General features: G+C 37.0%; 1 protein-coding gene across 2 annotated transcripts in view; it reads left to right on the top strand.

The window, feature by feature from the left end:
* Mer (ezrin/radixin/moesin family protein merlin) overlaps positions 1 to 1,362 on the top strand; it is a 488,739-nt gene extending 487,377 nt beyond the window's left edge. Inside the window, exon 16 of one of the 2 annotated variants that reach the window (XR_016548261.1) lies at positions 394 to 1,362. The gene's annotated coding sequence lies outside the window, so the exon portion shown is untranslated. Of the gene's footprint in view, positions 1 to 390 lie in introns of both variants that reach the window. The other variant, XR_016548262.1, reaches the window with a different exon arrangement.
* The last annotated feature ends 24,153 nt before the right edge of the window (positions 1,363 to 25,515 follow it).

Raw genomic sequence — 25,515 nt, 5'->3', positions numbered from 1 at the left:
TCTGAAAAATTATATTCTTCTTATTCTTATGTTGTATAGCCATCATTCATCCAGTCCTTCCTTCTATAAATGTTGGCTGTGAGAATAAATTGAAGATTAGGTTTATGCAGATGAAATTGTTTGTAAAAGCAGCACAAACTACAAGCATGAATTGTGGTTTCATCATTCATTCTCTTTGTTATAGTTAATCCTGTACTACACCACTCTAAACTATGCCCCCCCCCCTTTAGTCCTTGAACAGTCATGAGTGTCGTATCTCTGCATTGATTACAGGTTTTGTTTCCTACTTAAATGCCTTCTGTATGATTATTACATACTTTTTCTAAACAATAACAGTGTATACTCTGTTGGTCTTACTTTTTTATTTCATTTATTTATTTTTTTATTAAGCAGATAGCAGCAGTCTTAGACAGTTGAGAGAAACTGGATTTATAGTTCCTGTACATCATAAATTATTGTACATCACAATGTACAATAATTTTTTACTCATAAAATGTATAAAAGAGCTGATTTAAAAAAAAAAAAAATTAATAAATGAAATATAATTAATAATATTTAAGGGAAAATCAAAGCTTCATGAGAAAAATCTATTAAATGACTAAAATAAAATGTTATTCATGTTGACAATTAGAATCGATGTATATGAACAAAAAACTGATAAACAATCAGTAATTGAATAAACATTCTGAATTTCAGTAAATGTTTGTTAGCAAACATTTAAAGTTTTCATTACTGACATCTCTTTTAAGATTTTAACAATTTTGATAATGTACTTTGTATATGAAGCTTTTACATGTGAACACTAGATCAGTGTTTCTCAAACTAATATATTAGACCAAAACATTTGTATCCAGAATAATTGGTTATCTATATCCATTGAATTAGCCATAAATAAATATGCATGATTAATGTAATATTATTGTTCAGAAACATCTGCTTTGAAATTTTAAAAGTTTAGTGTTATTGCCATTATGTTAGCACAAGACAATTTTGATTATAGCTTATGACAATGAACTTTACAAAAAATTATCTAAACTCTTAGGTACCAATTCACAAAAACTTACATGGAGCAACATTAGTTTTTGTACTGAGAAACCTGCACTAGAATTAACGCAATGAGTTGCAATATGTCTATTGGAATGTTGAAATCTTACCAAATGTGCCAAAGCAAATGAGTGTGATTTTCATTTCATTTCATATTTTATTTGTCTTCAAGGATGCCAGTTGTTAATTTTGTCATTTGTATGTTGATAATAGATGTATAAAAGTATGTTTATTATATACCTACAGTTGAATACAGATGCTGATAGCATTACTTGTATATTGAAAAAAATAAAGGCTGATATTTTGAATTTATCAAAATTGATATTAGTGATGTTTATTGATACATTATATAAAATGCACTGTTGCTGTAGCACACTTCTTACACAACTTATGCCTTTTGACTGGAAAATGGATTTTGAAATCCTGTACAGGATGCAGGAAACATTAGCTGTATGTAAAAAGTTTTTTTACTTGGTTATAATTCAATTAAACTTGCCAAGGAATTATATTTTTGTTGAATCCTTTATCCCAGCATAAGCAAAGTTTGTATGTGAAGTATCTTCATGACTTGGCTACTTGTATATAGAGGCTAATACTGTACACCTACAGATGCGAGACCCTTCGACACCTGCACATGTCAGATGTCGGGGAATCCATTCCAATAATACAATAATCATTGCATTTTATGGAATGAGTGTTTATTATTATACATTCAGAAAATTAGATTTTCTTTTATGAAAATTTTAGTTTTTAAAGTGGTAACGAATTTGCTTGTACAACAGTTGGAAAATTTATAAAGCATGTGATTTCGCATTTGGTTGACCAATTCATACATCCTTTATTTCTTTCTCCCCTTCAGCATGAATTGACTATTCTTGACAATCTCCTAGCCCCATTTCTATGAACTGTGGGCATGCAATAACTTCATATTAATTAGCATCCCATAATGCAAAGCACATGCATCCTTTCGGATGTGTATGATGCTATACAGTACTTTATAGGAGGGGTCTCTACCCAGACTGGTTTGACCTTTCAGTAATTGAATAAACAATTCTTACACAACTGGTTTGAGTTGTGACAATGAACTTATGACAAAGTTTCAAAACTTATGAAAACTTTCTAAAACTCTAAACCTCACTGAGTGACCCTAAAGGATCACTGTTAAATTCATCGCTCCAGAACAGGAAACTCAGCAGTGGCTCCACCTAGAGACAGGCAAAAACCACTGAGCAGAACTGCTCTACTTTCCAGGAATCAAACAAGCCAACAAACAAGCATTAAATGTCATCAGCAGGAGACAGACCCAGAACTGGTACCAATGCAGAAGCCATATGTTTTCCGTATACAAGTAGCCAAAAGGTGTAAACTATTCTGGATCATGTATATGGTAAATATGACTTTATGTACTTACACTATTAAAGTATATATATTGAATTCATTACTTTTTGTACTGAGACTGAATCGGATGGTAATGTGTCTTTAGGAGGCTATATGTATACACACTTTAATACTAAGGCAATTAATGTGAATTCATTAGCTCCATACACAAGTAGCCTAATCATTTTGAGTTTAATTTAAATTATAACCAAGTGATAAATCTTTCTACAATTATCTCTGATCCAGAGTATTTTAACAATAAATTGATACACGTTTTACTATTTATACATCACTACTTTTTTTTTTTTTTTTTTCAGGTGTATAGTGTGACTTTTTGTGCGAATTGTGCTACATTTCCCTCAGTAATACAGGTGTTTAGTGGGGCTGATTTTTGGAATTTAGTTTTTGTTATATTGTGTATTTTTGAATTACCAAGAAGGCGAGGTCAGAGTCAGACATCTGCGGTGGAAGAAAAGATAAATTTTTGTTATTTGCTATTGATTATAGTTAAATATAGTTTATTCTTATAGTATCGAGTAAGGAAATTAACTTACAGTAGAGCATATAACACAGTATTTAGCATTTAGGTTTAGTTGTAGTAGTTCTTCGGCACAATTTGAATGATGCCTGCTGCTCCTGCTCCAGTTACAAATGGTGTATCACCAAGTCCTCCCCCATCCAGGGACTATTTAGTGTAACATAAAGGATTTTGCGGCATGTATACGTCCCAGCAGTTGGATCTGTAGCAGGTGAGAGAAGGGGGGGGTGCATATATGCTTAAATTGTAAGCAATCGGAGAAATTCAGGGGTTGCTTAAGGGTCAAAGCTGTATATCTGAGAGGAGACCTCCACATAGCCTTTAAAGGAATGCAGAGAACTGACCAGGGCTTCTGACCTAATGTCCAATCCTCACCTTCTCGTGGTGCACCCTGTTGGGTCTCTACTTAGATACTGAACGAACGAGGATGGGTTGGCAATTTGGGATTTAGCCAACCAAATTGTATTCTTATTGGTTAAACCAAAATAAAAAATGATGGTACAACATGACAAAATTTCATGCCGGCTGGGGCGTCGCCCAGTTAAACAAGGCCCCCATTGTTTTCGCCAGGGAACCAGGGCGAACAGCGAAATGTCAGCTACCGGAACAAATCTGAAAACAAACCCCAACTCAACATCACCAGAGTTAAAGATCAGTACTATCAACGTAAGAAGCCTGAATGGCAAAGAAATGGAGCTAGCTGAGGAATTAGATAAGTACCAGATCGACATAATAGGGGTGACTGAAACAAAAAAGACCAAAACTGGTGAGATCTTTCTAAGCAATAAATACAAAATGTTATATTCAGGCAATGACAATCAAGGAAAAGAAGGAGTAGCCATAGTATTCAACACAAAATACGAGGCTAATCTTCTTGAATGGCAGTCAGTCTCAAGTAGAGTAATGTGGGCAAATATGAGAATGGGGAACTGGACAATGAGACTTATTTGTGCCTATGGTCCCACAGAAGGTTCTACTAAGGTAGAAGTGGAGGAATTTTTTGACGGTCTAGAAAAAGCAACTGACACAATGAAAAAGGAAAAGTTGGTCCTTGTTGGGGATCTAAATAGCAGAGTAGGAAATGATTGCAAGACATACAAAAATATTTTGGGAAAATTTGGAGAAAAGAGCAAAGCTAATAATAATGGCAAATATCTGTTGGATTTCTGCTCAGGACATGGACTGGTTATTACTAACACCATGTTCCAACATAAAAATGTGCACAAATTCACATGGAGAGAAGAGGCTAGGAATAAGAAAAGTCTCATTGACTATGTTATTGTTGATAGTGATGTCTTCTCCCTGGTGCAGGACACCAGAGTGTACAGAGGATTTGAAATTGGAAGTGATCACTATTTAGTCTTGAGCAGGATAAAATTGAATTTCATATTGATGGATAACATATAAGAAAGTTTTAAAGCGAATAAAAGTTGAGCAGCTCTCAGATGTGAACTGTAGACTAAAATACAGAAAGATTATTGAAAAGAAAATGAAAGAGTTTGAGAACAGGAATCAAACCTTGGAGATTCAGTGGCAAACTCTGAAGAAAACATTGATTGATTCTGCCAGAGAGGCATGTGGTGAGGTTGTGTGCAAGGGTAAAAAAATCAGAACTCCCTGGTGGACACAGGAAGTTAAAGAGGCAGTGAAGGAAAAGAAGAAAGCATATCAAAAGTTCCTGGCAAATAAGTCAGCTTTTACTCTTACAGAATACAGAGACAAATGTAAGAAAGCTAAACAGTGTGTAAAACTAGCTAAACAAAAGTCATGGGAGGACTTTGGCAAGAATATAGAAAATAAATATCAAGAAGGTGGCAAAATATTCTGGAGGTTATTGAAGAAGCTTAGGAATGGAGGAAAGAGTGCTGTAAAAGGAGTTAGAGTGATAAAGGTGACATGAAAACAGGAGAAAAAGATATCCTTGAAGTACGGAGTAATTACTTTGAAAAACTGCTAAATGAAACAAGCAGTGATGACAGCACAGTGATAAAAAACACTGACCAGGCATGCAGTCAGAAATACATATCCATACTTGAAGTAGAAAAAGCCATCAAAGGCCTGAAATGTGGAAAGGCAGCAGGAGTAGATGATATTCGACCAGAAATGCTGAAGTATGGTGGTATAAAAGTCTTACAGTGGCTGCACTGCATAGTTCAGAAAGCCTGCACAGAGGGACGAATTCCCGATGATTGGAGTAGAGCTCTCATAGTACCCATATATAAAAAGGGAAATAAAACTGAATGTGAGAATTACAGAGGTATTTCCCTACTGAGTGTTCCTGGCAAGATCTATGCCAGTATACTTGAGAAACGGTTGAGAAGAATTGTGGAAGAAAAGCTTGGTGAAGAACAAGCTGGATTCAAGCCAAATAGAAGCTGTCAGGATCAGATCTTCACTTTACGACAAATAGTCTAGAAAGCATTGGAATATAACAAAGATCTGTATTTAAGTTTTGTCGATTTGGAAAAGGCATATGACAAGTTGCCAAGAGAGAAGCTATTCATTACGCTGCAGTTATATGGTGTCAATGGGGCATTATATCAAGCAATACTTAGTCTTTATTTGAGTTGTAAGTCAGCAGTTAGAATTGAAGGAAGTACAGGAAGATGGTTTAATGTTAAATCTGGTGTGAGACAAGGATGTACATTATCCCCTCTGTTATTCATTATCTATATGGATCACATTATGAAGGAAAGTGGTATTAAAAAAATTGGAGATGTTAATGTCAGCTCTTTGCTTTATGCGGATGATGTTATACTTCTAAATAAATCCGCTACAAGTTTGCAAGATTCTCTGACTAAATTGAATAGCTGTTGTAATAGATATGGTATGAAGGTCAGCAATAAAAAGACAAAGACAATTTAAATAATCGGAATCATTGAAAATGTCAAGTGTGTTGTGAATAGAGAACCTGTGGAACAAGTAAAACATTTCAGCTACTTAGGCACAATTTTTACTGAAGATGGTAAATTAAATATAGAAATAGACAACAGAATCAGCAAAGCTGGTATGGTGGGAAGTCAATTGAATAAATTCATATGGAATAAGAGAGAAATTAGTCGGAACACTAAATTAGCTGTATACAAGACAGTGTTCAAACCAGTTTTAACTTATGGATCTGAGAGCTGGGTCAGAAGTAAAACACTTGACCAAAGACTAGAGACCGCAGATATGAGAGTCCTGAGAAAGATTAGAGGCGTGAACAGATGGCATCTATGGCAATATCATATTAAATACGAGGATATTAGGAAAGAACTTGACATTGTCAGCATCCAGGAATGCATTAGCAGAGCTAATCTCAGATAGTGTGGTCACTTAAATAGAATGGAGGAGGAAAGATTAGCAAAACAAGTGTTCTCTGCCAGGTTGGCAGGAAAATGACCCAGAGGAAGACCAAGATATAGGTGGATTGATACGGTACAAAGTGCCTTAGACGATAGAAATATAAGATCTGATAATGTTGGAGTCTTGACAAGTAACAGACTGATTTGGAGGAAAATCGTAGATAGGAAGTTAGTAATGATGTAATTTTTTCATGTAGTACTGTCATATCCTGTACACCCCTTGAGAGTACATGGCAGGAATTTGATGATGATGAGAGAAATTCAGTAAGTTAGATGTTATGATATCCGAACTCGCTGTGTCAGGAGCTTTTCGAGAGACAAGTAGTGTGATAAGCGAGAATAACGAGCAGTGAAATATGAATTAAGAAAAGAAGAGTGGGGAGTGTTTGAACGATTGTGAAGTTTTCAGAGATGGCCATGACTGGGAGGATGAATGGTGAGTAAGAGTGGTTAACTTGCAGAGATAGAGATAGTGAAATGTCTCGGGAATAAGATGAGAAGTATGAAAGATTCTCATTTCATTCCCGAGACATGAATGCAAGGCGAATCAGAGCAGGAGTGAGAGAGTTATGGGAATGATAGAAGTGGAGAGAATAGGAACAGTAGAAGAGAGCTATGGGAAAGTTAGAAGAGGAGAGAATGAGAAGAATGTATAGAAGTGCTGGAACCAGGGATCGAGTGATGCCAGGACAGCAGGTAAGTAGGGGAACACAGAGTGAGTTAGAGCAGTGGTTCCCAACCTATTTCCACTTGTGTACCCCCCTTTTAAACTCATTTCTATAAATTATAAACCTTGTTTTTAAAATGGCTGTTTTTAAATACTGATAATTTTGTTCAGTGCCTATCTTAATGTAAGGCACTTACTTATACTCAGTCAATAACTGAACTAATAATGCGTCAATAACGTCTAAAGCAGGGATGCACAAACTTGTTAAGGCCGAGGGCCGCATAGTTCCACTGTTACTTATGGGAGGGCCGCCACAAAAAAACTTGAAAGTTATCTACCATATATTGTTTATTTTATTTATACCTATCATAATTGTTACAAAAAAGGTAAAAAGTAATTGAATTTAATTTGATGCATGACATTGCATTGATTTGACAATTTTTGATATTTGGTTCGAGTTTTGTAGTAGCCAACCGCAAAATTGATTCTAACTTTTCATCAGTCAAGTGGTTCCTATTTTTCGATTTGTTAATATTCATGACTGAAAAAGTTTGTTCACAAATATATTGAGCCAAAGAATCTTGCGCATTTTAATGCATTATCTAGCAACCATTTATAATTGTTTTTATCGACACAACAATAGAAGTTTAATGAATTGTCTTCGTTAAATTTATTTTGCAGGCTCTTATCGTTTTGAATGTCGATGAGTTCAAGCTGTACTGATTCGGGTACATTTTCGGGCAAAATGCCAAAAGGATTGCTAAATAAATCTAGCAACGGTTTCAATTTTTTAAAATCAGGAAACTGATCCTTGAAGGCTGATATCAAGTTATCAATCTTTTCAACATTTTTGAAGTTGATATTGAACTTTTCAGAAGCTATTATAATTAGAAAAATTGAAGTAATTCCCTGACTTCAGTTGGATTTGAAATAGATTTAACTTGCACTGAAAATACAAAATGTGGCCGTAAAGTTGAGTAACCAATTGATCTTTGCCCTGAAGTCGCGCATTTAACGTATGTAAATGATTAGTAATATCAACCAGAAAGGCTAAGTCACATAAAAAATCAGTCATGGAGATTTCAATTTCATCAATTAAATTTAGGAACCGCTCCAATGTTTGTCCACGACTTAGCCACCTCGCTTCTGTGTAAAAAATTAAGTCACCATATTCACTTTCAATGTCTTCAAGAAACTTTTTAAATTGTCGGTGATTAAGGTCACGGGATTTTATAAAAATAATCGTTGAAACCACAACTTTCATGACATGTTCAAATCCAAGTTTCTTAGGGCACAAGCTCTCCTGGTGTATTATACATTTTTGGCGACCCCAAGCAGAGTAGAAGGTGAAACAAATTACCCGAAGTACCTTCACTCTGAAGTTTTTCTTTTTGCTGGAGCTGTATATGAGTACCACAGGGCGTAGTTCACAGTCCTCTATTTTCCTGATGAGATATTTCTGAAGCCAGATATCCTGATGGAAGCTCAAGATCTGAGATGAAAGAATTGCCTTAGAACATTTTGTGCAAGACTTGACTGAATGTGCGATACAGAGCTTTTGTAAGTTATATGCCTTTGTACAATTTCTCTTATAATGTGTAAAACAGTAACAAGAAGTGTCATTAAGAGAATCTATTGGCATATTTGAAGTTGATATACAGTTTGTAAAAGTAACTTAATAGAGAGTTAGCTAACCTCTTTGCAAGTATACTAGAAGTTTAATAAGTGGAAATTGTAAACAGAGTAAATAAGTTTTTGAGTTAAAGAAAGTTTTTCAATCATTTTGAAACACGTTCCAGAGACAACAGAGGTTTTTTGTGTGCTGCTGCTATTTATATTAATTAGTTGGGTAAGAGCAGTTTCTATATCACAGAAATAGAGCATTTGAATTTCAAGTTTATTATTATTTATAAATTAAATTGATTCTAGTTTATTATTATTTATAAATTAAATTGATTCTAGTTTATTATTATTTATAAATCTGCTTGCTTCTAGTATTCTAAAATGACTAGAATCTTGATTTTGTGCATCAAGATTCTAGTCATTTTAGGGTAAAATGTCAAGTAAAAAAGTGGATGTTAGCGAGCATAGCAAGTTATCGTTACTATTTGTTGCCTCTACGTTTTAACTAAAGCTGGAATTATTATGCGTATTACTGCAACTTAAAAAAAAGCTGGAGTTGAATAAATTTTGTAATCAATAAATGTTGTAATTCCATAAATATGATGATTTTTGCTGTAATTTTTATTACCATAAATTCAAAATTTTTATTTTTAGTGAGAATATCTGAACTTTGCAGTTCATGAAGTTCGAATTTTTACCTTGATTAGTAAGCTTAATTTGATTGCATTTAAATTCTTTTTTTTAAAAAAAAAACTTTTATCCTTATTCTGAATTATTACCATACATTTTAATATTTTTTTGGTATTCAGAATTTTTGTAGCTACTATGATGCTTGTCAAACAAAATCAGCATTCTCAAAATCAATAATCAACACTGCAATTGACATCTTTCACAGAAAGATTTTAATTACATCTTTCTTTAAATTAATTATGCAATTACATGAAATATTTAAAAGTGTAAATAATATATATATTTAGAATTACATTAAAGATTTTAAACTATTCAGAAAATTTAATATTAAATATAAAGTATCGTAGAAGTTGCATAATTATTTATAATCCATCGATATAAGTTAGTCATTTATTTATATAAAATGACTTACAGGGTTGCTAGTTTAATATTACCAAGATTTTTTGAATATTAATATTTATTGTATACATGTGAAATTCGTTTATATTTTGGGAAGAGACACAATAAATAAATTATTCACCAAAAAGGGTCAAATATTGTAGAATAGTAAAGGAAATTCCAAAAAACGGTAATTAAACTGATAGTTTGTTACCTAGCGTTTTGGACTCAGATCAGAGCAGCCGTGTTTTTGTGTGCTCCTTAGTGTTCGAGCGTAAGAGGATTAGTGCTGCTTAAACCTTTAACAGTGTGGGCACGTTGCCCTTAACGTACCGTCTGCTTTCATACAGCATGTCGTCGATCGCGGAAAAATCTTCAATTGCTAATACAAGCTCACCTATTAAGGCTACTAGCTTTCAACAACTACCGGAAGGAAATGTTTCATCTGGCAATACCTCAAGTACCAAGGCTACTGGATCTCTGAAGGATACATCCCCAGTCTCTACAGTAACAAATCTACATAACACAATGGAACAGACATCAGCGACCGTCTTTCAGTCACCTGCTGCCAGTACAACAAAGGATTTCAATTCAGATGTTCTCTCATCGTTGAATCTCCCAGATGAACTTGATTGGAGCAAGGCCTGCATCCTAAAGTGTGATCCTTCTGGCGCCCCATATGCAGAACTGGATAGCATCGAAAGCTTGAAAGGCAAGGTAAGAGGTTCGATGTATGCCACCTTGGCTCAGTGGCACACCCAGAGGGGGGGGGGCCAAGGGGCCCGGGCACCCCAAAGAAAAGGAAAAACACTAGAAAAATTTCCAAAAACTTTTCCTAATTAAACATTTTTTTTTATTTATGTGTGCTACTTATGAGTTAGCGATCACTGCAGATGCTCAGTTATAGGTCGTATGCGATGTGTAGTGTGTATTCGCAAAACGTCTACTCAACTCTGCCCCCCCCCTCCCCCAAGGTTAAATCCTGAGTGCGCCACTGCCTTGGCTCCTTAAAATTCAGTTATATTTTCATAATTTCATTTAAACATGCTTCTTTGAAAGAAAAATTTGCTAAATTAAAATCACTTAATGTTAATAACCATACATGTGAAATTATCCCCATTGTGAGATCGAGAAAATTAGATATTTTAATTCATTGGTTGCCCCCCAAATATCTAATAGATTAGTTGGCATGCACTTTGAATCATTTGGTAAAATAGAATGTATATTGAAAATGTATCCAATATAAAAGATAAAGAATGGGCGCATGTATTATCAAACAAAAAAAGATTGACTATTACATTGAATGACGATGCCAGAATAGAAAATATCCCGTACATTATAAAAGTTTCTAAAATGCCAGGCTTAGTGATCATTCCAGGAAGACCTCCTGTATGCTTCAGATGCAGGCAGGTAGGTCGTCTAAGAAGAGAATGCACAGCATCAAAATGTGAGCGATGCAAGAGAATCGTACATGATATTAAACAATGTCCAGGGCAGACATATGCCTCCATGTTGGCCGCGTGCCCTTTGGGTAGTCAACCGAACTGATGAGCTCGAAAAAGCAGAAGACTTCCAGGAAATAACTTCGACTATTGAATATGAAACAGAATCAGGTCAATGAAGGCAGCACCCCACGGCTTAACGCCTACAGGCACGAGGAATGTAATGAGAATAACTCCGCTAAAGGCAAAGGAAGGGATTATCCAGGCGGGCGAGGAGACTAACAGCCAAAGGGCAGTTTTAGATTCAGAAAAAGTAACAAAACCTGAAACTACAGAGAAAAAAAAAATCACTCCGAATAACACAAATGAAGAATTAAATAATAATTGCCCGGTTGAAGATGAAGAACTTCCAAACATTGAAATAACTCAAACCATCTCGGTAACACAAATTACAGAAAAAAAAGTAAAACGGGTTTAGAAAACGAAGTAGAGAAATCAATGGAATACTAAACAGACCCCAGTAAAGAGAGCAAAAATGAAGTTTACGCCTAACATCACCAAAAGCCGAAACTCAAAACCCCAAGAAAAGAAATTAGCTGAGAGTCCGGAAAGAAAAGGTTCTAGAAAACTTTCAACTTTCTAACTATGACTCACAATCTAAAAATCATTACACTAAATGTAAACGGGCTAAATAATAAAACATCGATTCAACTAACAGTTAATTTAATCTTTCAACACAGACCCGATATACTTATGATACAAGACACTAGACTACACAACAACACTGACCCATCAAACAGCTTCAAATACAAGTTACAAACAATGTACCATATCGTTGCCGAAGAGGCTCAGACCAATGGAATAGGTGGAGTTACTACACTAATAAAAAAATCGGGTAACCTCCGAATATCCCATAATGTCGTAATCAGGCATAGAGTTCTGGAGGTCGAGCTCCTTTGGCAGAAAAAAATACACAACATAATTAACATATATGGACCAGCCACACATAATCATAAGACCACCTTCTGGGAGGAAGTGCGACACTATATTCAACAAAAAAATAACCCAATAATAGCAGGAGATATGAACTTTACAGAACAACCACAAAAGGATCAAGAACACCCAAACTTACTTCCGCAGAAAAATTTTGCAGGAGTTTTCACCCACTGTGGCCTATCAGATGCCTTCAGAATCTTGCATCCCCAAAAGAAGGAATTCACATATTTTGCACCCGGAAACGCCTCTAGAATAGACCGCATATACATCCAAACATTCAGAAATATAAAGGTCAAAACTGTACAACACACACACCTGTCATATTCAGCGATCACCATATGGTGATGGCTGAACTACAATATCAACAAACAGAAACAGCTGATAAGTTTACAAACAGAAATTTCCCCCTATGGAAGTTTAATAAACACCTTAAAGATGACGATGAATTCAACAATAACATAGAGAAAATAGTTGAGGAAATAGAATCCATAGAAAATGCTGTAACAGTCTGGGAGAAATTTAAACACATGACAAAACAAACAGCAATCAATATTAGTAGAATAAAAAAGCAGCAACAAAGGAACAAACAGAATGCTGACACGAAGAAATTATCAAAATTGTATCACCACCATGACAGAAATAACGAAAACATCAGAACAGAAATAAAAAATTAAAAACCGCATAACAGCGAAACAGTTTCAGGAAATAGAAGGAGCGTGGCTACGTGCTGGTCTCAAAATAATTGAAAATGATGAAGACCTCGACAGCATGGCTGTTTGAGAAACAACGGAACGCACAACAAAGAATAAAAACCATAACATACGAAGGCCAAACTCTAAACAAAGATTCCGAAATAATTCGTGGTGTTCAAAAATACTTTTCTTCACTATTTCAAGAAAAACCCAGCAGTCAGGAAGAAAGAAAAAGATTCCTATCACTCCTCCCCAAAATCACCCAGCAGGAGGCTGAGGAGATCGACGCACCAATCACCTTAGCAGAATGTCGTCTTATAGTGAAACAGCTCCCGGATAACAAATCATCAGGTGAAGACGGACTAACAGGCGAATTCTATAAAGAATACTTCCCAAAATTTGAACATATTTTTATTAAAATGATCAACACGATGATTACAACACAGACAACGCCAGCAAAATTCAACACAGGACACATTGTACTACTACCAAAGGTTGGGGATCAACAGAAGTTACAAGACATAAAAAACTGGAGAGGCATATCCCTACTGAATACTGATTACAAAATAATATCTAAAATACTTACAAACCGAATACAAAAGCACCTCCATAAACTTATCTCACCAGCACAATCATGTGCAGTGAAAGGAAGAAATATTCTTGACACAATAATGCACCTCCAATGCATTTGCGATTATTACAGCCTCACAGAAAATCCATGTATTGTAATGGGGCTAGATATTCAAAAGGCATTTGACACAGTTAGCCACCAATACCTGTTTGAAACACTAGACCGAATAGGAGTTGGAGTAAACTGGAAAGAAACGATTAAGCTTTTGTACAGAAACGCGGAAAGTAGGCTGATCATTAATAAAAATCTCTCAGCCTCTTTCCCAATAAAATGTTCCATCCGGCAAGGAGACCCACTATCCATGGCTCTATTTGTTCTAACCCTAGAACCACTCATTATAGCCATTAACACAAACAACAATATCAAAGGAACACACATATACACGGAGAAAGTGACGGCAAAATTTTGGCATATGCTGATGACGTCACTTTAACACTAGGAACACAAAAATCCTTGGACACAACACTCAAAATAATAAAAGACTTCAGCAAAGCCTCAGCACTGAATGTGAATCTGACAAAATCAAATCCCACTGCAAAATAATTGGAAAGTGGGAAAACCAACCAAGGATTCCTTCAGGAATACATGTGAATAATTACATACCGGTTCTGGGCATCAACATCGGAAGCTCAGAATCACACGAAGAACAGTAGAAAGAACTCCATGACGGCATAAAGAAGAAAATTAATGCAATGCGCCCTAGGCAGCTGTCCTTCAGAGGAAGGGCCTGGGTTTGCAACATCTACCTAACATCTCGCCTGTGGTACAAGATACACAACACCCCGTATCACGCAAGATGGGCCGAAAAAATACACAGGCTCTGCGCTACATACATCTGGGACTCTCAGTATGAACCCATGCACAGATCAACACTCTTCCATGAAGTTGAAGCTGGAGGTTTAGCATTGCTAAACATCCATCTGAAAACTCTCATCGGCAGGGCAATAACAGCAGCCCAAGCACACACAAAAACCTATCATGCCTATGCGGCAACATTCTTACAAAAGTGTTTGCCGCATAGGTTTATAAGCTCACTTCCAGATATAAAAAAACCAAGCCCGAGAATGTTCAAAGAAATAGCCGAAGGGTACACATATATAATGAAACACTCAGATACCGAAACCTTACTGACAATCAAACCAAGAAAACTATATAAAACATTAAGTCAAGTGACATTCCTACCTCCCTAGCACAGGGAAATAAGAAAAGGAGAAATTAGGCTAAGTCCGGTGCTTAGCAAATTTTCCAACTTCCAATATCACCAAAATGCAAAACATTCTTCTATAAAGTACATCATGCCTGTCTCCCCACAAAAATGTGGTGTGTAGCAAAAAAAATCCCATTACAAGGCCTAGCGAAGTGTCATTTCTGTCGCGAACCAGAAACAATATATCATATTATGATGTTCTGTAGCAAAATGTCCACAGTATGGAACACCATACAGAAATTCCTACATAAGACACAACCATTCTCTGAAAACACATTATTTTGGTTGGAAGACCAAAAAATGAAGAAAAAAAAAACAGAACTAATAATCATAATAATAACAATGTATGCAATATGGTCCCACAGATGTGACAAAATACACGGAAGAGGCACCAGACCAGACATACTAGCAAAAATTAACAATTATTTAAAGGAAATTATCATAAACACTACACAAACCAAAAGCATAACAACACAGCAATGGAGGAAACTCGGCCTAATTGAAGAAGGAAAAATAAAACTTATACCGATAATGGAACCCCCGTAGTTAGTGGTAAACAAAAATGATAACCCACTATCTGAACAAAAAGCATAATCCCAGGCAAAGGTGCTGTTAACGTAGGCCCATTCGCCACAATGAGAGGAATAATGACAAGATATCAAATCTAATAAAAAATCAGCTAACGCCTTTTTATTCCCGTATACGGGAGTATATATATATAAATAATAATTAAAATAAATAAATAAAAGTTTTAAAAAATAATAAAAATATTAATAATAATATGTAGGTACAGCCCGTGTAGCTCAGTGGATGTGGCGTTTGCACACCCCCGCGCTAGGCCGCACGAAGGAAGTCTTGGTTTCGAGTCTAGTCGGCGACTAGAGGAAATTTTTCTAAGCCTTTTTTCGACCGGTTCCCGAGTTAGTCGATCTCTGGCACGGGCAAGCAGGTTTTTCCTCCCGGAAACTCGGGTTTTTCGTCCTGTAAACTCAAGAAAATCGACCGTAGAACCCACATTATTTCAGACATTAAATATATTGTGTTAGGGTTAGAGACCACGAGATGGCGGCACATTTGAGCCGTCTCTCTTCACTGCGTACCGCTTAATTAGTGATAGCCTTGGGCCATCTGTCTCTGATTTGGTACCAGTGGAGATTGAACTGCCCACTCAGTCTCCAAAAGTTAGATAGGGCTAAATGGCCTCGCCTACTCCCGTATATACGGGAATAAAAAGGCGTTAGCTGATTTTTTTTTTTTTTTTTGATATATAGATATCAAATATTTGATATAAGGGATAAGAATGTTATATATATGTATATCTAATTGTGTAAGGGAAAAAAAAAGAAAAAATGGAAATGTAAATAGCAATTACTCCTTAAGATAAGTCAATACTATTCGAGTAATAAATATGTAGATTAAGATATATTACCAGAAATATGTATATGTTATTGTATATACAGACACAAGGATGGTAGAAATGTCAATTGTAAGAAATGCAGATAACATAAGTTCATAACATGATAATAACCCAAAATGTTAATAGGATATGTTATCCATTTATAGACCTGTAACTAATTCTGCAATTCAGAAAACTTTTGTATATAAGAAATTACAGATTTACCTCTTAGGTTAAGCAAACAATATAATGGTAAAGCAATATGGAATTCATTTTGTAAAAAATAAGAGTGCCTACAAAAAAAAAAAAAAAAATATGCATGAGGTATAGAAATACTACCAAAATGCATATATAAATGTAAATAAAAACATAAGCAATGTATGTATTTTAAGAATAAGATGTGCATTTAAATTAAGTTAATAAAATATCATCCAAAATATGTGAACAAAGATATAGAATGAAGATATATGTATAACGAATTGTACATATGGAAAATGTCAATGCTAACATATATATGTATGTATATGTAGGTATATATATATGTATGTGGATGTATATGTATATATGTGTATATATAAACGTGAATAGACTGATCTGATAATGGAATTTATAAATAGACTGAAATCACTATGTAACATATACCAACAAAATAACAGCTCAAACAATTCAATAGGACAATAAGGAAAATAGAAATTGAGCATGTGACATGTTGTATCTTATTTAAACAGTGATTGTAAAACAGGTGTCATAAGTATATTGTAACGAGTAAATGAAAATGCCTAATAGAATTAGCAGCCTATGTACAAATTGTAAATAGCTGTATATATATATATATATACATTTATTTTTAAATGTACACAGCTGCTGTTGTTGATACAAATAAACTCAGTGGATGTGGCGTTTGCATACCACGGCGCTTGGCCGCACTTGTAAAGCAGTATACTGCACTGTATTGACAATTGACAATTGACATTTATGTCTTTAGGGGTGAAGCAAGATGCTTTTCATATTCCCCGCTATCTGTTGTGGTTGCAGTGAAGGTAAAATTTATGAGCAGAATGCTCGCCCTGATTGGGCATGGAGATTATGCATCACTAAAGGAGGCCAATATAGCTTTTGGTCTTCTGTATTTGAATATGTCCGTTGGATCGTATGCTGTAGCTTGTTGAACCAAATCGTTGGGATGTGTGGACGTCTTTAGGAAAAACTTGGTGGCTAAGGATCGTAGAAAAGAGAAGATATAGGGAATATTTGTGTCTCTGTGGAGTTGAGTGTTTCTAACATACCACGGGGCATTCAAAATCATTCTCAGGCACTTGTTCTGTACTCGCTGTATTTTGATGATGTTAGCATTAGAGGTGTGGCTCCAGGCCGGAGAGGCATAGGTGATTATAGGACGAATCGTCAACTGGTATAGCTGCAATTTGATTCTGTTGCTGAGCTTGCTATTTCTATTAATTAGCGGATAGATCTGTGCTATGGCTTTAGATGCCTTTGTGCATGCAGACTTGGTGTGTTGATTGAAAGATAGCTTTTTGTCGAGAATTACACCCAGGTAATTTGTTTCTGACTGCCAGGGAATTTTAATATTGAATAGTAACAAATCTCCTACAGGAGACATTGGCCTTTTTGAGAAAAGAACGGCTGAGCTTTTCTGGGGGTTGACTTCCAATCTCCATTTAGAGAACCAACCCTCCAGCTTTAGAATGTTTTCTTGAAGCTTTCTGGTAATGAAAAGGGGTCTGAGAGATCTGGTTAGTATTGCCGTATCGTCTGCATATAGGGCCAAAATGGAAGTCATCGGATTGTGTGGGATGTCTGACATGTATACAGAGAACAGCAATGGAGCCAGTAGAGATCCCTGCGGCACTCCAGCAAAGATGTGGCGCTGGGAGGATGTAGAACCGTTGATTTTTACTTGCATTGATCTATTTTGAAGATATGAGTGGATTAAGTGAACCATTTTAGGTGAGATGCCGGCTGAGATAAGCTTGTGCAGGAGTCCAAAATGCCAGATTTTGTCAAATGCTTTGGATAAGTCTAGGAAAACAGCGCCTGTGCACTGGCGCCAGTTGTAGCTGGTTGTGATGTATTCAACAATTCTGTGGATTTGCTGGGTAGTACTATGGTGTTGCCTAAAACCAAACTGTTCTTTTGGAAGGATGTTTAGGTCATTTATTGAAGTTTGAAGTCGTGAGAGGATGACCTTCTCTGCAACCTTACCCAGATTTGAGATGAGACTGATTGGACGATAATTTTGGGGTAGGTGTGAGTCTTTGCCTGGCTTATGTATGGGAATTACGTCAGCCAGTTTCCAGGTGGAAGGAAAATAGTGAAATCTTAAAATTGCATTTATTATACTGGTCAGGTACACTACTGCCCTCCGGGGCAGAAGTTTAATCACACGATTAGTAATGCCGTCTGGTCCAGGAGCTTTTTGTTCTTTAAATTTTTAATAATGTCATATATCTCAGCAGGTGATGTTGATGCAATATGGTCAGTGCTGGTGATAGGAAGTTTGAGTGAGTGTCTGACCTTGCTGTGAATCTTATGTATGTGGTCAAAGTCAAGGTTTCCATACGAAGGCTTGCATTGCTCTTCCAAGCTGTGCGCTATAACCTCTGCTTTGTCCACATCTGTGTGAACAAGGCCCTGATCAGTTAATATTGGGGGAAGGGATCTGCCTTTGTTTTTGGTATGTATTTTTCAGTAGTCCCCAGATGGAGTGATCACTAGGTGAAATGGAGGATAACTTTTCATCCCATACATAGTCTCTGTGGGCTTTCAGTGCATCTCTTACTGCCCCATTTAGTGTGTTTAGATTTGTTTTGTCTTGTGGTGCACACGTGTTACGGAATCTCTTTCGAGCTCTGTTTTTATCTCTGATTAAGTTCATGATGTCTTCAGGCAAACGATCTGGCTTGCGGGCAGATTTGTAGGAGGAAGCTACCTTTATAGCAGAATTAATTTGTTGTGTGAGATTTGTAACTGCAGTTTCTACTTCTTCTTTTGTGCGTATGTGAGGAACAGGTCCAATATAATCCTTGAGTGCTGCTGACAGTCTTTCCCATACAATGTAGGAGTGAGAAGGAGGACACAGGAATTCCTGATTTCCCAGCTGCAGCAGTATTGGATTGTGATCGGATGATAGTTCATCCATAGATATGATACTGTACTGAAGTTTAATATCCTGCAGGATAGCTATATCCAGGATATCAGCAGTGCCGAACGTACTGAGATGAGTTGGTTCTGTGGGGCCTGCCACAACAGCGTTGCTTGATCCTAAGTAATTGAAAAGGATGCAACCATTCTTGTTTGTGGTTGAACAATTCCAGGCAGGGTGCTTGGAATTCAGATCCCTGGCAATAATGGTGGGCCCTCTGATGCCTAAGATGGCATTTAGATCAGAGTGAAGTAGAGATTTTTGGGGAGGGTTGTAAGCTGAGTAGATTTTCAGTTTGCCAGTGAGCTGGTGACTACTTCCACTCCTGTGATCTCAAGGTTAGTGGTTGAAGGAATGCTCACAGAGTGGTGCTTAATGTAGTTTTTAATGAAGATGGCAGTACCACCACCTCTGTAGAGTAGTCTGTCATTTCTGTATAGGTGATAGCCCCTTATTGTAGGGTTGTCTGAGGGTCTTAGATGAGTTTCGCTGATTAGAATAACATCTGGCTGATACCTAGATGTGAAGGCACGGAGTTCCAGGATTTTGTTTTTGAGGCAATTTGCGTTCCAAGCAACTATTTGAAGAGATGCTGGAATGAGTTTGTTACTATTCATTTATGAGAGCTGTGAGGATGACCTGTGTTTCACGAAGAAATCTTTTAGTGGAGGTTTCAGTAGGGTTTGATAGGCTAAAATTTTGTAGCATGTTTGCTAGTGAGGCCGTGATAATAGCTGTTAGGTTTTTAGGTGCTCTTGATTGATTTTGTTCTGGAATTGGCCTAGTTGTACAGGTCACATCGGCATAACTTCTTGTTTGCTTTTGGTTGGAGGTCTCCGACTGTGGTCGCTGAGTCTCCGGTTTTGATGTCTGGGCCGCTGGTGTTCTTGTACTGTAGGAGGAGGGCTGATTGATTGCCTCCATCCGTCTGTTCTTTGGGTGTTGAGTACATCCTTTGTAGTTCGCCGGATGAGGGCCACTGCAGTTGGCACATTTGGCCGAGGTGGTCCTTGGCTTAGTGCAGGTATTGGTTGGGTGGCTGTCTCCACATTTTAAACATCTATATTCTGCTCGGCATAGATTCTGGGCATGGCCAAACTTTTGGCACCTGTGGCACTGCCCAGAAGATGATCTTTTACGGAGTGGTTCCGGTGTGACGATGAGACCACAGACTGTTTTTAAGTTGTAGATATCCTTATATATTTTGTGAATCTCAACAAGGACTAATGGCATGGGAGTTTTGTCTGCTTTATACATTCTGCTCACTTTGACTGGTGGCAGATCCTGAGAATTTAGGTCAGCAGCGATTTCTGCTGTGTCAATGTCTTCACAGACACCACGAAGGACTACTTTTAAATTTTTTTCTGAACTGAGCGCAAAGGTATGATACTGGATGCCTCTGTTGTCCAGTTCCTTGGTCAACCTCTTGTAGTCTGTCACTGTTGCTGGCTGAATCTTTATGCCTTCATCCATGTTTTTGGCCTTAATGAAGCCAATATGCAGATTGGACATTGTGGATCGTAAAGCTGCCCACTTTTGTTTTTCTCTAAGGATGACCGGAGGCACCTTTTCTTTGGGAGAAGTAGCGGCGTCCGAACCCTGAGAATCCTGTTCCATTTCAGTATTGTCATTGTGCGGTTCTTCTGTTGTTCTTCGCTTTTTGCGAGCACGCACTTCTACAAAGTCTGAAGGTGTAGAAGGCATCGACTCTAAATGATCTTCAGCGACGACTTTGTGAGCACGCACTTCTGCAAAGTCTGAAGGAGTAGAAGGCATCGACTCTAAATGATCTTCAGCGACAGCGTCTGAGACACATTCGGGGGGAAACGTGTCATACAGTTTAACCTTTCCCGGCCAATTATCACTCAGTAGCTTTCCCAGTCTGAGGAATTCCCTGTAGACTTCTTCGAATTGGGTCTCATTTAGAAGTTTTGTCATTTCAAGAAATAAAAATGTGTTGAGACACAGATGGAGAAAGAGTAGAGGTCCCTCAGGTGCCCCGAGCAGGCAAAGACAATCCTGTGGACTTTTGAGGGTCCACTAGCAGATCCCGTAGACACTCTTAGGTGTCTACCAGCAATAAAATGTTACTCTATTATATATATCCCGTAGATCAAATCGATCTACCAGCAACGGTAGCAAATATTTCACCTTAAAAAACTTCAGAAAATGAAGAACACTTACCTCTGTATATATCATTTATCATTCAAAACTATCGCCACTAATTAACAACACAATGACTCAGCTGACTCTTTAATTTCATCATCAATAATACACTACACAAAACACTAACACACGGGCCGCCATTTTTCTTCCATTTCCAACGCCTCTTCCTTTCAGCAGTACAACTAACGACGTTTACTGCACTGTATACAAGTGTATATACCTAATTATATGGTTCAAGTAGTTGTCGCAGTCGGTAAGAATATATTATTCAATTAATTATTATTCTTATTTTACTGTTACTCGTTTATTTTAATAAAACCAAGATACTACTGTTTCTATTTTTGTATTTTTTTAAGCTTTTAACGTAATTGTTTATTTTATTTATATGTTTATTTTGGATTTAATAAATATTTATTTCGCTTTTGATAGATTGATACACATAATGATGCCAAGAAAATTTGAATCCGGAGCTAGTAAAAGAAAACGACTTAAAGAAAATGAAAAAAAAAAAAAAACCTAAATAGTCAAAAGGGGACAATTTTGTCTTTTTTGCGTTCTGAAAATGAAGAATTTCGTAGAACTGAAGTTGTACTTCACAGTTCTCGGAATTTTATTATTATTATTATGTGACACCTCTAGGGAGAGTGTGCCGAACAGCATCGAACGATTGAAACCCTTTCCAACTACTAACCGCACTCAAACTTGTTTAACGTTTTGTGAGTCAGTAGCAGAGGCTCTACCAATCGACCAACCTTTCATTATCAGGAGGAGATAAAAGTGAAAATGAAGAACATGAAAATGATGTGGAAAACATAGAAGGAGAGAAAGAAGTAAATGAAACAAATCAAGAGGATTCTGAATAAAATTTTCAATCGGAGTCTGTACTTACCAGCAAGCAAGCTATCTCTTATCCTACCGATATAGCAGTGTGGCCACTTACTATTAATGAACAGTTTATCGAGCATATTTTAAGAAATATGCCCCAGAATGTTGGTAAAATCGAAAATTTAAAAAAAAAGAATACACAGAACGCAATAGAATATATGTCAGAAATGTAAATATATCACATTTGTACTGTAAAAAGGAGAATGGAACAAAGGAGAAACGAGAGTGGCTATTTTTTTTCAGAAACCAGCAAAGCAATTTACTGCTTTGTTTGTAAATTGTTTTCTAAATCAAATAATAGCTTAATGAAGGGTTTTAATGACTGGGGAAATATAACACGAACCTTATGTGATCACGAGCATTCTACTGAGCATACACGAGCGATGTGTACATATCGCAAAAGAAAATCAAGTTCTGTAAATAGTCGAATTGATTCTGAATTGATCAAAAAATTACAATCTAAAGAAAATTATTGAAGAGAGGTTTTAAGAATAATAGCTACCATTAAGTTACTGAAGTAAACTAGGGCTAGCATTTAGAGGAAATACAAATGATATTTTTTCTGATTCCGCACCTACGAAAACAAAATACTCATATGACAAATAGACGAATTATAAAATTTGTTAACATTATTACTAACCGATTATCGTAAGTAGACAGGCAATCGTGACATCACAGCTACTTTGCTTTGCGCATGTACCATTTAAAAAAAATTACCTATCATGTAACTTGTTAAAGTTAAAATAATACACGGTGAGGCTGGCCGGGGTCTGTGCATCCCTAGTCTAAAGTCAATAGGCGAACCCCCGGGGGTGCGCTTACCACCGGTTGAGAACCGATAAGTTAGAGGAAAGAGTGAGGGATGCAGGTGAGCAATCAAGGAACAGAGTGGTAAGATCTGTGATGTATGGAGACTCGATGATCCGCGGTGTGCAAGATAGGATGCCAGAGGAGTGTTTGCCTGGAGGAATCGAAACAGTAGAAGATAGAGTGGCTATGGCAGTTAAGCGGATGAAAGAGTGGATGAGATGATTGTGATAGTGTGCATGAATGACTTGAGAGACAATGTAAATCGGGTGGCGAGAGATCTGAGATTCTTGCTTGAGGTTGTTACGAAAGAAAATGCACAGAGGAAAGATTGTGTGTGTGTTGCCGAGGTATGATAGTGACGAGCTGAACAGAAGAGCAGCAATAATGAATAACATAATAGTCAGAAGAGAGGATTGGAATATGTGGATATGCTTGGAGGGAATTTGAGAACAGAAAGAACTGTATGCGAGAGACCGCTTGCATTTGAAGGACATAGGCATCTGGAGAGATTGCTGTTTTCTGAATGAGTTGGTGTGTCAAAGCAGGGAAACTAGAATTCCCAGGGTGAATAGTAGCAGGCACGGCCTCTTGTGGGAAGGGGGATGACATCAGGTAACATTGAGTCCAGTGGGGTCTGGAGGGGATAATGACAGGTATAGAAGCAGTGACATTTTTATGCTTTTTACTAATGCCAGGAGTATCCGGAATAAAGGAGATGAATTGGTGGCACTGACAGCATCAGCCTGGCCAAAGATTATTGGGATCTGAGACGTGGTTGATTGAAGATGATATAATAACAGGAATTGAAAGTAGCAGGGTACAGCATTTTTCAACAGGATAGGAAGGGTAAACGTGGTGGTAGAGTACTGCTTATGATAAGTGATGACTTAAGTCCTCTAAGAGTTGAGGCTTTGGAAGGCCATGACGCTAATGGTTTTGAAAGCATATTGGGTGAGGTAGAGGTGGGCAATACGATATTTATCGGGGTGTTGCTACAAGCCAAGGAGCACAGGGTGGGGAGCAGGAGATGTTTAGGCAGTTGAGCTTGGCAAGTGCAAAATGATTATTATGGGAAATTTTAACTACAGCAGTATAAGCTGGGAAGAGGAAAATGCATGTAGTAATAAGGGAATAGAATCTCTAGAATTCTTGAGGGACATGTCTTAGGCAACATGTAATATAGGGAACAAGAGGTTCAAGAGTTTCGGATTTGGTCATAGCATCAGAAGAGCTGATAACTGAAATGACATCTCCCCCCCCCCTTCCCAATTGCAGTAGTATCAAAGAAAATGGAACATATGTGGAATTATAAGGTAGGTGATTACAATAGTCTTAGATATCAACTTGGGATAGTTCCGTGGAGGAAGGAACTGGAAGATCGAGATATCATTAGTGCTTAGGAAATTGAAGGAATATTTGTTAGCAGCAATAAAATGTTTTTACTGTGGTGATAAATTTTTTATTTTCTCCTAAAAGTCCAACATGAATGAAAGCCAGAAGCATTTAAGATTGAATAAGATTTAAGCTGTATTCCACGAGTGAAGAAGAGAACACAATTTGGTGTAAAGTGGATGACAAACAATATCAAACATGAACTGTAGGTGAAAAAGATTATGGAAGAGATATAAGGAGAGGGATGGAGAACAGATGCATGAGGAATATATGACTCAGGCCAAGAGAGTGACTAGTATGGTGAGGAAGACAAAACTGGAATATGAGAAGAGATTGGCATTAAGATCCAAAGAAAATCCTTGGAAATTTTTAGCTATGTGGCAAGTAGGAGGAGAAATGATTGTGAAAGAATGATATTGTATGATATAAATGGGAATAGAGTGACTGATGGAGGACATAGTGCAGTTGTTTAATGAACACTATTGGAGTATATCATCCTGGGAGGAGTAAATTTTAATACTAGAGGGATAGAGCAGGTTCGAGGTTTAGAGGCGCAAGAGGAGAGCGTGTTCCAAATACTGAGTACTTTGGATGTCAGTAAAGTTGTGGGAGATGATATTTCACCACGGGTTTTGAGAGAATGTGCTAAAGAACTGACAGCTCCGTTGACCTGGCTTTTCAATAAAAGTCTGGCTACAAGAGAGGTACCCAGAGAATAGAAGGAAGGTAAGAGAGAGAGCATTGCATAAGGGCGGTAGCAGACCGGAAGTGTCTAATTACAGGCCTGTTTGGGTGTCATCAGTAGTTGCTAAGGTCTTGGAGAAATTAGTGGGGAACTATATACAGCGTTGGGCAGATGAGGGTAATGTTATCTGTGAGAATCAACATGGATTTGTTAAGGGGGCGCTCTTGCTTTTTAGCAATATGATTGCCTTTTATAATAAAGTGACAAGAGCAGTTGATGAGGGAAAGGCATATACTGCCATTTTTTTTTTTTTTTTTTGGATTTTGCAAAGGCATTTGATAGGGTGCCACATGATAAGCCAAGAGTTAAGTTGCAGCATATGGATGTCA

Source organism: Typopeltis vanoorti, chromosome 4 (genome assembly GCF_054136105.1).
Source record: "Typopeltis vanoorti isolate ZY-2024b chromosome 4, IOZ_Tvanoo_1.0, whole genome shotgun sequence".
NCBI classification, from domain to species: Eukaryota; Metazoa; Arthropoda; class Arachnida; order Uropygi; family Thelyphonidae; genus Typopeltis; species Typopeltis vanoorti.
The sequence above is the reverse complement of the archived record's forward strand: the minus strand, read 5'-3'. Positions and strand labels throughout refer to the sequence as shown.